The sequence below is a fragment of the Meriones unguiculatus genome, chromosome 21, assembly GCF_030254825.1.
Source record: "Meriones unguiculatus strain TT.TT164.6M chromosome 21, Bangor_MerUng_6.1, whole genome shotgun sequence".
Classification (NCBI taxonomy): domain Eukaryota; kingdom Metazoa; phylum Chordata; class Mammalia; order Rodentia; family Muridae; genus Meriones; species Meriones unguiculatus.
In genome coordinates this window covers 24,339,750-24,352,493 of record NC_083368.1, presented here as the reverse complement: position 1 = coordinate 24,352,493, position 12,744 = coordinate 24,339,750, and the positions used below count along the sequence as shown (strand labels likewise).

General features: G+C 38.2%; 1 protein-coding gene across 3 annotated transcripts in view; it reads left to right on the top strand.

The window, feature by feature from the left end:
• Cacna2d1 (calcium voltage-gated channel auxiliary subunit alpha2delta 1) overlaps positions 1–12,744 on the top strand; it is a 448,878-nt gene that overhangs the window by 121,415 nt on the left and 314,719 nt on the right. The window lies entirely within an intron of this gene.

Here is a 12,744-nt window from a genome sequence, read left to right as displayed (position 1 = left end):
TTTAGGTTAAAACAGTTGAATTATGTTAAATGTTGCTTTTATACATACATTACATTGAACACTGTTGATGCATATTGAAAAGATACGCTTTTTTGTAAAACTCAATATAGGAGCTATGTCTACAATTAAAAGTGAAACATCTGGCATGTTTGTTAATTCTAATTTTATTTGGCAACCTGTAAGGCACATGAGTTTAAAGCTTTTTTTCTTTTAAGTTAATGGAGAAATGTTGAGACACAGTACCATTACATTAGGATTTTTGGTCTATGAAATTCTGAGGTCTTGATTTAAGTCTTTCATTGTATTATGATTTTCTTTTAGGTGTATTGCACTAAGTGAACCTTGTCAAATAATCCTTCCTTTTAAAAGCTGGAAAAAAAAAGTCTATGGCAGTTAATTCATGAACATAGTTTTCATGACCCATGAAAGTAAATTTTTAGCATTAGGAGATTATGCATATTATGACTTATTAGTATTACATTTAAATACACTTCTCCCCTCAAAATAAAATATCTTATTCTAGAGTACAAAAAAAATCATAATTTTATGGCAAACTGGGTAGAAGTGGTGGAAGAGAAGGAACAGGACTGGAGCCTATCATAGAGGTCCTCTGAAAGGCTCTACCCAACTGGGGATCAAAGCAAACGCTGAGACTCACAGCCAACTTTGGGCAGAGTGCAGGGAGTCTTATGGAAGAAAGTGGGGGTGGCTGTTGAAGGACCCTGAGCAGACAGGATCTCCACAAGATCAACAGAGCCAAAAAAAAAAATCTGAGCTCGGCGGGGGGCGGTGTTCTGCAGAGACTGATGAAGCAACCAAAGACCATGCATGGAGAGTATCTAGACCCCCTGCTTAGATGTAGCCCATAGGCAGCTCAATCTCCATGTGGGTCCCCAAGTAAGGGAAGCAGGGGCAGTGATTGCCTGTTCTTTGATAACTTGCCCCTGGCTATGCAGCCTTGCCAGACCACAGAAGACCATCCAGGCAGTCCTGATGAGACTTGATAAGGTAAGATCAGATGGCAGGGGAGGAGCATTTCCACTTTCAGTAGACTAGGGGAAGGGGATAGGTGGGGAAAGGGGGGGCAGGACCAGAAGGAGTGAGGGGGTCTACAGTTGGAATACAAAGTGACTAAAAATAAAAATTAAAACCATAAAACACTAAAGCATAAAAGACCTCCCCTATCATTTGACTGAGGGAGGAGCATAGGCGAAGAAAAGGGAGGGAGGATGGGATTGGGAGGAGAAAGGAGCGGGGGCTACAGCTGGGATACAAATTGAATAAACTAATTAATTAAAAAAGAAAGTAAAGAAAAAGAATTTTGGATAGGAAATTTTAAAAAATCCAAATATTGTAAACATAAGTAAGTTATGCAACTGTTTGAAAATTTCAAGTACAGATAACTGAATTCATAGATTAAAAAAAATGTGTGAGCTAGCTCCTACTCTAGGGAAGCAGAGATAGGTGGATCTCTGTGAGCTTGAGGTCAGCTTGGTCTACGCAGTCAGCTCTAGGCTATCTAGGCCAACTTAGTGAGGCCTGTCTGGTAGGGATGAGAAGGGTAAGAGGAGAGAAGGAGGAAGAGGTGGGGGGAAAAAGACTACAGTGATGGTGTGTGAAAAGGGTTTCATTTGTTAAATTTTTCTCATGTTGTTCTATAGCTGACTATTACGCTAAAAAAACCCTTGATTTTCGTTAGTAAGTTTCATTTTCTATGAAACTAGAAAATATTATATATACTTTCTAGTGTTAAGTTATAAATTTACAAGGTATAGCCATATCAAAACATAACAGATCTATACTCTGTTACCATGAATTTACTGAGCATAAATCATTTGAACAAGTACATTTTTTTTTCCTGCTATCTAAGTCCCCTGTAAATAACACAAAGTTTTCAATCTGCAGACAAAAGTTGCTAGTGTAGAAGAGAAAGTCAGATGAGGGACATGTTAAAAAATGTAGAGCAGAAGACTTAGAAGGGCTTGAATCGTATTAGAATAATGATAAAAAAAAAAAGAAAAACAGCTTTAAAATCCATCTTTTATACCTCAGAGCTCTGGAGGATTTTAGAAATTTGAATCATAAGTTGTCTTTCAAAGCTCAGTTGCAAAATAAAGCCAAGGAAGTAAAGATTAGTTGAGAATGTTCAAAGTAAGTTGTGTTCTCAGGCACTTCACTGGGCTCAACCCTGAACTGAACCCAAGGCCCAAGGGCCTTTGGGCCTGGAGATAGGGCACCAGGGCAAGTGATTCATCCCTCTAAAAGAAGAAACTCAGCATTAAATGTCTGTGTAGCAAAGCAGATGCTGAGGCTCATAGCCAAACTTTGGGCAGAGTACAGGCAATCTTATGAAAGAAGGGGGAGATAGTAAGACCTGAAGGGGACAGGAGTTCCACAAGGAGAGCAACAGAACCAAGAAATCTGGGCACAGGGTCTTTTCTGAGACTGATAATCCAACCAAGGACCATTCATGGATATATCTGGAACTCTTGCACAGATGAAACCCATAGCAGCTCAGTAACCAAGTGGGTACCCTAGTAAGGTGAACAGGGACTGTCTGAACTCAGTGGCTGGCTTGTCGACAACCCCCCCCCCACCTTGAGGGAGGAGCAGCTTTACCAAGCTACAGAGGAAGACAATTCAGATAGTCTAGGGTCAGATGGAAAGGGAGGAAGACCTCCCTTATCAGTGGACTTGGAGAGGGGTATGGGAGGGGTTTGGGGAAGAAGGGTGGGATTGGGAGGGGCTGATGGAGGGGGATACAGCTGGGATACAAAGTGAATAAACCAAAATTAATATAAAAATAAAGAAAAGTCTGTGCTTTGAGCTATGAAATTTCAGCTTCTTTCTCTCTTCAACCCCAGAACAGAGAGACATTGGGAGATATGATTTCTGGAGCAGTTAGCTCAGAGCCTGACATTCTGGAATGGTACATGAATACAGCCAGATACTGTCTGCTGCTCACTCTGTCTGGAAGCTCACATATAAGCTGACCTCCCTGAGCTCCAAGTGTCTTGTTAAGATCCTGTCTTATTCTTAAGTGTGAAGAGGCTGAGATCGAACTGGTTTCACATATTTCAGGTTTCAAAATAATGAGATGTTCACACTGACAAATGGCTAAATCCAAGCCAGAGTCAATCAAAACAATGGTCTTAAACAAACAAACAAACAAATAAACAAAAGAATGTATACTTACAAAACAAACCAACCGAAAGAATTGAAAACAGAAAGAAGTCTGGTTTTGTGGCAATGCCTTGTCAAACCTGCTACAGAAAGGTTGAGATAGGAAGATTACAAGCTGTAAGCCCCAGAATAGGCCACATAGTGAGTTCAAATCCAAGCTCGTCAATTAAGCAAGCCAATATCTCAGAACAGTAAAAATAAATTAAGTAAATTAGGTGCTTCAGAGTTGGGTTTGTAGTTAAGAACTCTGGCTGCTCCTCCAAAAGACTCTGGTTCAATTCCCAGCACCCACATGGCAGCTAACAACTGCCTGTAATTTCAGTCCCAGGGGATCTGACACCCTTCTCTGGAATTTTTGGCTATTACTCACACATATGGAGGACAGAGTTACTTTCAGGAAAATGTCTATAAAAGTTAAAAAATGTTTTAGAACAAGTAAATTAAAACAAAAATAAGGGTCACAGCTCAGTGATAGAGTACTTGCCTAGTATGTAGTGTGTTCAGGACTGGAAGCATGGCTACAAGAGAAGAGCAAAGCCGTTATGTTAGCAGAGAACGAGACCAGCGGTTTCATCACTCTGAATAAGTACAAGCTGATTGAGACATCCGGAAGTGATGCCTCCAATGAAAACAAGAAGCAGATGGGTTGCCCAATGTGTTAGATCCAAGTGAAGCGACTGACTTCTCCTTTAGCGGGCCTGAGACTGTGTGCCTCCCTGGAAATCGGAAGTTATAAAGGAAAGGAAATGTGACCACGGATCATAGTGCTGTTTAGCTATGGATAATATGCACATTATCATAATTTTCTCAACACTGAATAGCGAAATCCCTAAAAAATGGTGATTAGTTATGCTGGTGGAAAAGCTATGGCAGAAAAAATTCCAAATGTGTGTGAGTGGACACATGAGGGTTTGTATGTGCAGCCATGAAAAGGAGGTGAGTCAAGAAAGTTAAATCTCCTTCAAGGAACAATTTTTATTGCTCTTTATGTACATTTTAAAAATAACTTAGATTTTTGCCTTCAGTTTTTTTTTTTTTTAATTGAAGTATTTAATAAAAGAAAACTAATGCTATTGAAGAGGTTTCTTTGGCGGTAAGGTGGTAGCAGGGCAGCTGTTGTGGCTGAGCTTTCAGCAGTGACTATTCTTTTTCCCCAAGTACCTGGATGACCTGAAACTCACAAGGATTGGTCTGTCTGTGCCTCCATGGCATGGGCTGACTTTCTGAAAACATCTATATGATATGAGAAAAAAATTAACTGAAATTCAGACAAACCTATTGTATACAGTTCATCACTGGAAATGCATATATTATATTTGTATTGCTTTCATAAAATAAATAACTATTTCCCCTCAACATTAGGTTAAATTCTCTAGGTCTATGTTGATTCGAACCTAGGGTGATACTGCTGAAAGTGGTATCTGTTTTCTACTCAGGTTTTCTATTCTTTTCAGCTCCCAAAATATGAAATAGCAGCAGTGACCACTCCCCTTCCCGTTTTGCCCTGTGACGCCATGAGCCTCATTTTCATATTTACGGTGTGAAGCTTGCTCTGTGCCTCCCTCCGGCTCTAAGGGGAGATGTGGCCATTGCTTCTGAAATGGTAGTCCAACCTCCTTCTCTGTTTTAACATTTTTTCCAGCTTAAACGTTAGAAATCGCAGTAGTGATGTAAGTTCTACCATAGGTAAGCAACACCGAATTAAAGGCAGGGCAAAGCATGCTCTTTTCAATAGGGACTAGTGGCCTTCCTACATAGTGCCATCATATGCAATGCCTTCAATAAGGTTAGTCACTCAGCAGTATTTACTAATCTCTCATATACACCAAGCTCTCTGCTACCGTGTCCTGACACAAACATCAAAAACCAATATTCTTTTTCCTTTAGGACACATTAGTTAACAGTCTGTATATTTTAGGGTATTTCCAAATGTGGCTGCAGCTCCTTAGATACAATTGGCAATGTATTTGTTGTTGGAAAGTCAGAATAATTGAACTGTAGATAAGCTGTATGTGACTAAATGTTTTTTTTTTTCTTTTTGCATTGGCTCAGGGAGACTAATTTTACTCAGAGACTTATTTCATAAAAGTTAGAAATTGTTATTACAAGTCCTTTTGTTTCTGTGTCCATATCTAGTTTTATTTTACCTTGCTTTTTATTCTGAGCCTTTGTAAACTTCTATCAGCAAACAAAAGCAACTTCAAAATGAATAATTCATCTAGTTTATTGTATCCTGAATTGGCATATCTGAGAGCAAATAGAAACCCTATGTGTTCTTGCAGGAAGCCTTTGTTCTCTTGGAAAAAAAAAAAGAAAAAAAAAGTATGTGAGATGTGAAAGATGTTTGTACTAAATTATGTATATGTTAGCCCTTGATTCCTAGTCATAGTCGGGGATATATTTAGATGTGGGTTTTAACTAGATTTCAGTGTACGCTTTTAGCATGCGATACATTCAAATAATACTGCTTTGACTTTCAAGTCATCATAAACAAACAGCATTCATCCTCAGTTAGAAAAGAAAAGATGAATAGCTAACTACTTCAGTTGGCTCCCATGGAGACATACAACTGTGTGGAACTCAATATTTGCACTGTGTGGTCATGGTGACTTTTTGTAGGTAGTGGCTGTTTCAGGCTGGCTACATGACTGTGATTTATTATTTAACTACGGGCTGTGTTCATTACCGCAGGGAGCCCGTCTTCCCGCAGCTCCTTTGAGATCTACAACTGTCATAATACTTTGCACAGTGGCTTGGACATCATTCTCGGTTGCAAGTTCGCTCTGAACTCCTCCAAAAGGGTTCATTTTCATAACCTCTGTGGAACACACAGAGAATCCGTGCCTGCGCTTATTGACTCTGTGATACCTAGTGTGTTCATAAGAGCACAAAACCGCAGGCAGCTGTTCTTTTGGGCCTCAGTTGTCAGATGGGAAATTACAGAGAGCTTCCTGAAGCTCTAAATAATTAAAATTAATACTGGAAGAAAATTTGCACAATTAGCATCATATTCCTTGCAGATGTGGAATATTAAACTGGTATCTTTGAAAGACAAGTGTGTATTTGTGAGACACAAATATTTAAGTAGGAATATGTTTAATCTGCTTAGACTACTCAATAAAATATATCAATTCAATAACTTAATAAAGAAGCTAAACGTTTAGTGTTTTGTATGTGTGTATGTGTGTGTGTGTGTGTGTATGTGCCTTAGTTGTTATTTGTATGAAGTTATGTATGTTGGTGCCTGTGTATATTTATGACTTAGAGAAGCTGCTTGTAGTGTACATGCTATTTCTATCTTACTATTTCTATCTTACCCTCAGGCCCCTTAACTTCTCACATAGCGCTCCCTCCTTTAAATATTTTAGGATAATAACTTTTGGAGGATGAGGGAAGAATGCTACAGACATAGCTTTTTAATAAAGATGGGATACTCTAAACAAGATTTAATGCAGAAAAGAAAAGAAGAAAAAAAGTAGAAGTGTTTACTGCCCCACGTGAAGAGCTAATATAAAATATCTGGGAAAATATAACACAGACATTCTTGGTCCCTTACACCGAGCCAGGTGAGCATGTGGTACCCACTGTTGCTCCTATCTCTCAGGATGCTGAGGAAGTCTGTCACCGAGGTAAAAGCAAGAATGTAACAGCTGTTGTTAGGCTTTTAACTCTCCAACCTTTCCCCTTTTAGATTTGTCATTAGCTATCCAGGAGTTTGCTTTTCACATTATTTTAATCATGTGTATCATTTTTAAAAGGGCTGTCAAAGATGTCTGGCCAATATTTATGGCAGTTGAGTCATTAAGAATCACGTGGTGATCTCATAGCTCTGAAAGCCGAATGCATTTTAATACTATCATTGGAGAATTTGGGTCAGGTCTCCTGGGAGCTTGGAATTTGATATTCATTTTCTTTCTTCGCTGCATTTTCCTTACTGAAAAGACAGTGCAGTGAGGCATATAGGACAGATGTTGTGTCAGAGAAAGAAAACAAAACAAAACAAACACGGTATGCAGTGGGGTGATTAGGAGAAAACATGATGGAATTGAAAATCATTATTTATTTTTTCAGAAAGCACTGGCCAAGGAGCATGTCTTCTTGAGACCAGTGACCTTGCTGCAACACTTACCTGGCAGAGTAGAAAGGAAGATGGAACAGAATCAGATCTTAGAAATGAACAAGGGGCTCTCTAGCATGCAACTAGAGGAGCACAAAGCCCAGGCAAGATTTACCGCCTACAGATTGATTTGTGTGTCAGGGGCAAGGCCATCGATCTTGAAGCCATTTTCTAGAAAACTATTAAAAGGAAAAATAAACTACATTGCTACTAATTGTCCCCACCCAGGTTGGAGACAGATGTTATTCTAACGTGTTCAGAAGAGAGTAATAATAAATAGTAAATGAACTGTAAATTAGATCAGTAGATAATTAAGAAGTTAGAGTTTCATCTGTGTGTGCTTGTTGACAGGTGCAGGACACAATGAGTTCATGCTTGTCTTTTCTGTGCTTTGAACCTGCTGTGCTTTGACATTGGAGTCCATTTTCCTTCCTATAAATGGACCGTGTGTACGCTTCTCCACCATCCCTCAGTAAGCAAAACAGGAAATTAATTTTGTGATGGAATAAAAACTATAGAAGTCTTCTGGATTTTGATAAGACATTTTTGGTTCAATTTCCTTTCTCTTTTTCTTCTTCTTTCTCCCTAATGTTAGAAGAACTAAATCGGTGGTTCTCAACCTTCTTAATGCTGTGACCTGTCAATATAGTTTCTCACGTTGTGCTGACCCCAACCATCAATTTCCTTTTTTGCTACTTTATAACTGTAATTGTGCTACCGTTATGAATCTTGATGTAAGCATTTGATTTACAGGATAGCTGATATGTCACCCCCCAATGGGGTCGTGACTTTGGTGTTGAGAGCTGCTGAACTAAAGGATTTTAAGGCCAGATGAGGTGTGGAGGCATGACCTAATCTGCTCTCCCCAACAGGCCATGCTGCATCAATACAAAAAGTCAATGAGTCAAATGACTCAGAATATGAAAGCAGAGAAACTGGGACAGAAGAAAAATGAGAAAATTTAGGATTTTGATACTATTACTTTAGGAAATTTCTGGAATGGGCATTCCTAGATTTATGAAAAGAAAATGCATACATGTAAGTTTTTTTTAAAACCTCTCTTGAACTTTCTGTGCACCCTGGTAAATAATGTGACTTTAGAAATTAGTTTACATGAGTTAAGATATCTTGTGAGTACTTATAAAGCAACTTTTCTTTAGAAGTGTAAGGAAAAGACAAAAATTATGAAGACAAAGAAGGAGAAGACCAGTGCAGATAGTTTAAGAGAAAGAAAAACACAAATGATACTTGTTTCCCAAACATGCCATTTAACCTGATGTCAATAGGGACTTTTCTCACTGTCTCCAAACTCTTTACTCTTCAAATGCATGTGTTGCTCTGTTGAGAAATGAGAGCTCGCGGGTAGGAAGCCATTGACAGATGGAGAAGTACTAGGTATATAGTTGTGGCAGATGGGAGAAAAGGTAGGAGAAGCTGGTGCAATGCAAAGGACATGGGAATCGCAGAGTTCCAGAAATTCACCGCAAGGCCATACTCCAGAAGGGAAGGAAGGCAAGGGAGCTCCTTGCTTCCACACAAAAAACCAGACATGGGTCTGATATGTCTCTGCGTTGTCATTCAGCTGTTCTGGGTGAGAGGGCTACATGCATCAGCATGGACTCTGGTTTTAAGAGCTCAGGGTACATTTTATCTATGGCCAATGCATATAGCCTGGGGTTGGTACAGAGAGGTTTGAGAGGCCTAGGAAGTCACACCAGGCCCCGGTTTTGTAAATATTTTTAAGGGGGGGGTATTTTTTTTAAATAATTAGATGTGTACATATTTCAGTTTGTTTAATTAAGGAGCTAGAACCTTCTGGTTATGTCTGTTTTGCCAAGAAACGGCAAGTTACCGTTGCTGTAGTCTAAATGTTCCAGTTTTCTCTATAATTTCAATGTTGGAATTTGGCTCCCAGCAGGATGGTTTAAAAGGTAAGGCCTTTGGGAGGTCATGAAGTCATGAGGGCTTTGCACTGTGCTGAATAAAAAGCACTAAACATGGAGTATATATCTCTATGGCAGGGTTTGGAGTTCTCGCTGAGTATGTGCTGGGGGATGAAATAGCTAGGTCATATATATAGTAGGTCTACATTTTTGCAAAATCACCAAACTGATTTACCAAATTGTGGCGTGAATTGCCCCCCATGCTCAACAGTGAATAATGATTCTTTTCTCTTCATATCCTCTCTAACACTTGTAAAATTGTTGATGATAAGCATTCTGATAGAGCTGAAGTGGAACCTCAAAGTAGTGTTAATGTGCCTGTTGTTGAGGGACACTGAAAGCTTTAAAATATATTTATTTGTCATTTGCATTTCTGTTTTTTTTAAACTGTCTATTCGGTCCATTTGCACTTTTTTTTTTTTTTTTTTGTATTTTGAGTTCCTTGATATTTAATTTCTGCAATTCTTTGTGCATTCTGGCTACTATCCCCTTGTTTGAAGTGTTACTGGTGAAGATTTTCTCCCACTCTGCTTATTGTTTCCTTGGCTGAACAGAAAATTTCTGTTTTCGTGTAGTCCCCTCTGTTGCTACTTGGGGTGGTTTCTATGTTGTTGGTGTTTTATTTAAAAGTTCTTGCCTACCGTAGTGTCCTGAAAGGTAGCTCCTATGGATCCCTTTAAAAGTTTCAGTCTTTCTGGTTTTAAATTAAGGTCTCTACGATCCTATTTATTGACTTTTGTGTGTGAAAGATAAGATTATTATTTTATTCTTCTATAGTTCTATCCAATTTTGACCATCACCATTTGTTGAATAGGGTATCATTTTTTTCCAACGTATGTTTTTTGCCTCCTTTGTTAAAAATCAAGGGTGTATAACTTTGTTTTTTAAATTTCCAGGTTCTCTTTTCTACTTTTTTTGCCTTCCTGGCTGTTTTCTATGGTACTACCAGGCTGTCATTCTCACTATAGTTTTATAGTATAATTTGAAGTCATGTATTGTAATGCCCACAGCAATGTTCTTACTCCTTAGAATTATTCTGGCTATGTATTATTTTCCTAAACCTGTAAAATATGACATAGAAATTTGATGGGTATTGCATGAATTATTTTTATTTTATAATTATTTTTTAAATTATTTTATAATTCTGGTTTTATCTTAGTTAGGTTTTGTGTTGCTATTCTAAAACATTGACCAAAAGCAACTTTGGGAATAAAAGGTTTATTTCAGGTTTATTTTAGTATATTTTTTCACATCATAGTCTATCATCGAAGGAAGTCAGAAACTCCACAACTGATCCTGAAGGTAAGAACTGATGAAGAGGCCATGTGGAATGCAGCTTACGGGCTTATTCTTCGTGGCTTGCTCAGCCTGCTATTATTATCAGCCCCAGAGTGACCCACAATAGCCTAGGCCCTCTCATATTAGATCATATTAAGAATATGGGACATCATCCAACATGGGCTCACTTGGCAGCATTTTGATCACTTTCCCCTGGTGCCACTGCCTTGCCAGGCCACAAGGGAAGAGGATATGATCAGTTCTGATGTAACTTGATGAGCTGGGCTGGATAGGAAAGGGAGCTCCCCTTTTCTGAGAAAATGGGGAGGTAGAGAGGAGGGAGGGAAGAAGAGTGGGGCTGGGAGGGGAGGAGGGATGGGACTACAACAAGGATGTAAAGTGAATAAAATATAAAATAAATAAATAAAAAGGAAAGAAAATGTACCACAGACTTGCTTAAACTCAGTCTTACAGAGACATTTCTCAATTGACTTCCTCTCAGCTGACTCCAACTTGTGTAAAGTTGATATAAAACTGATCAGCATGGGTAGTTACAAAAATTTTCACAATAATAGTTCTACCTGTCTAGAAACATAGAATGGCCGCATAGGTAGCATTCATTGTGATTTCCATTTTCAATGTCTTGAAATTTTCTTTTTTTTCCTTTGGTAGACATATTTCTAAATACTTAAATTTAAATGCAATATTCTTTACAGTTTCTCACTCAGAGAGCAGGATATTAGTATTAATGAAGACTACTATGTTTATTTTGATTTTATATCCTGAAACTTTAGTGTGTTTATTAAGTCCATAAATTTTCTAAGAGACTTTGTATTTGTGTTGTTGAAAACACAGGTGCAAGTTTCCTGGAATATACTGTAAATTACTGAAAGAGAAAACATCTCATGCATTTTGAAATGAGGCTTCTTTTAAGGTATAAAGTTGAAAATTGAAAATGCAGTGACTGTTTCCCTGGACAACACTGACAATTTTCTTCTGAAGAGTGATTCTTTTGTCCCTAATGAGTGTGCCCTCCCTCTTTCCCACACACTATAAAATAATTCAGAAGTAACATAAACTATCTCACCTTAGAATATATTGCATTGTTTTGAAGGATGTGGCATGTGATTTTCTGAGTTTTCTCCGATTTTATGATTTTTATTTATACTACATTTTCATTAATAAAATGCAACCATGAAAACATTTTTGGCAATATATTAGTTATAAATGTAAGAAAAGGGAATAATTATGATAATAAAATTTGGACAAGTCCTCTTCTCATAAATTTTTTCTACAATGCTCTTTACGTAGCTTATAGGAGCCTGATATTGGTAATTTTAAATTTTATTTTATTTTATGTGTATTGGTGTGATGGTATCAGATTTCCTGTTACTGGAATTACAGACCATTGAGAGCTGCCATGTGGGTGCTGGGAATCAAACCCAGGTCCTCTGGCAGACCAGCCAGTCCTCTTGACCTCTAAGCCATCTCTCCAGCCCCCTAATATTTCTTTTGTTGCATGTTTTCTAATTTCACTGATCAAACATCGGATCAGAACCAAATTATAAGGACAGATTTGGTTAATTGTGGAATGGTACATATTTTAGAGGGTTGAAAGTTCTAAAAGTACATTCACACAGTGAAAGTTAAGAACAATGATATTTTATCACTCTGTTTAACTTGTATAATAGAGAGTACTCACTGTTCAAGGTATCCTGTGTTTGCTTGAAAATATCACATCCTTGGTTTTATTGTGTAGCAAAAAAGTAACTGTCTCTTGAACAAGTCAGTCTCTGAGCTTAGGGTAGATCTGTTTGGTCTAAATGATGCTAACCACTTGGTGAAATGTTGTTCTGTCTTGACCTATGTGACCAACTATAACAACCCAAGGCTTGGTTGGCTAGCTTACGGCTTCCTGCTTTGCAGAAGCAAAAACTTTTGTGAAAGCAATCCCATCAGGGCAAAGTTCATATCTCTTCTTCAGAACTTGTGAGGAAAGGAAACTTCAGTTTCCTGCTTCCCAAGCCTGTGGTCTATGGTTTACTTGATTCTTCTGTGATAGTGCTGACATATTCAGTCAGATAAACGCTGGATACTGCCTCTCTACTGTGTCATAATCTAGTGAATTCCTTATGGATTAGATGGACTTGAGCTGAACATTTGGTTATTTGCAATGGAGAGAAACTTACCTGCTATTACTGAACCTATGGAAACACACAAAAC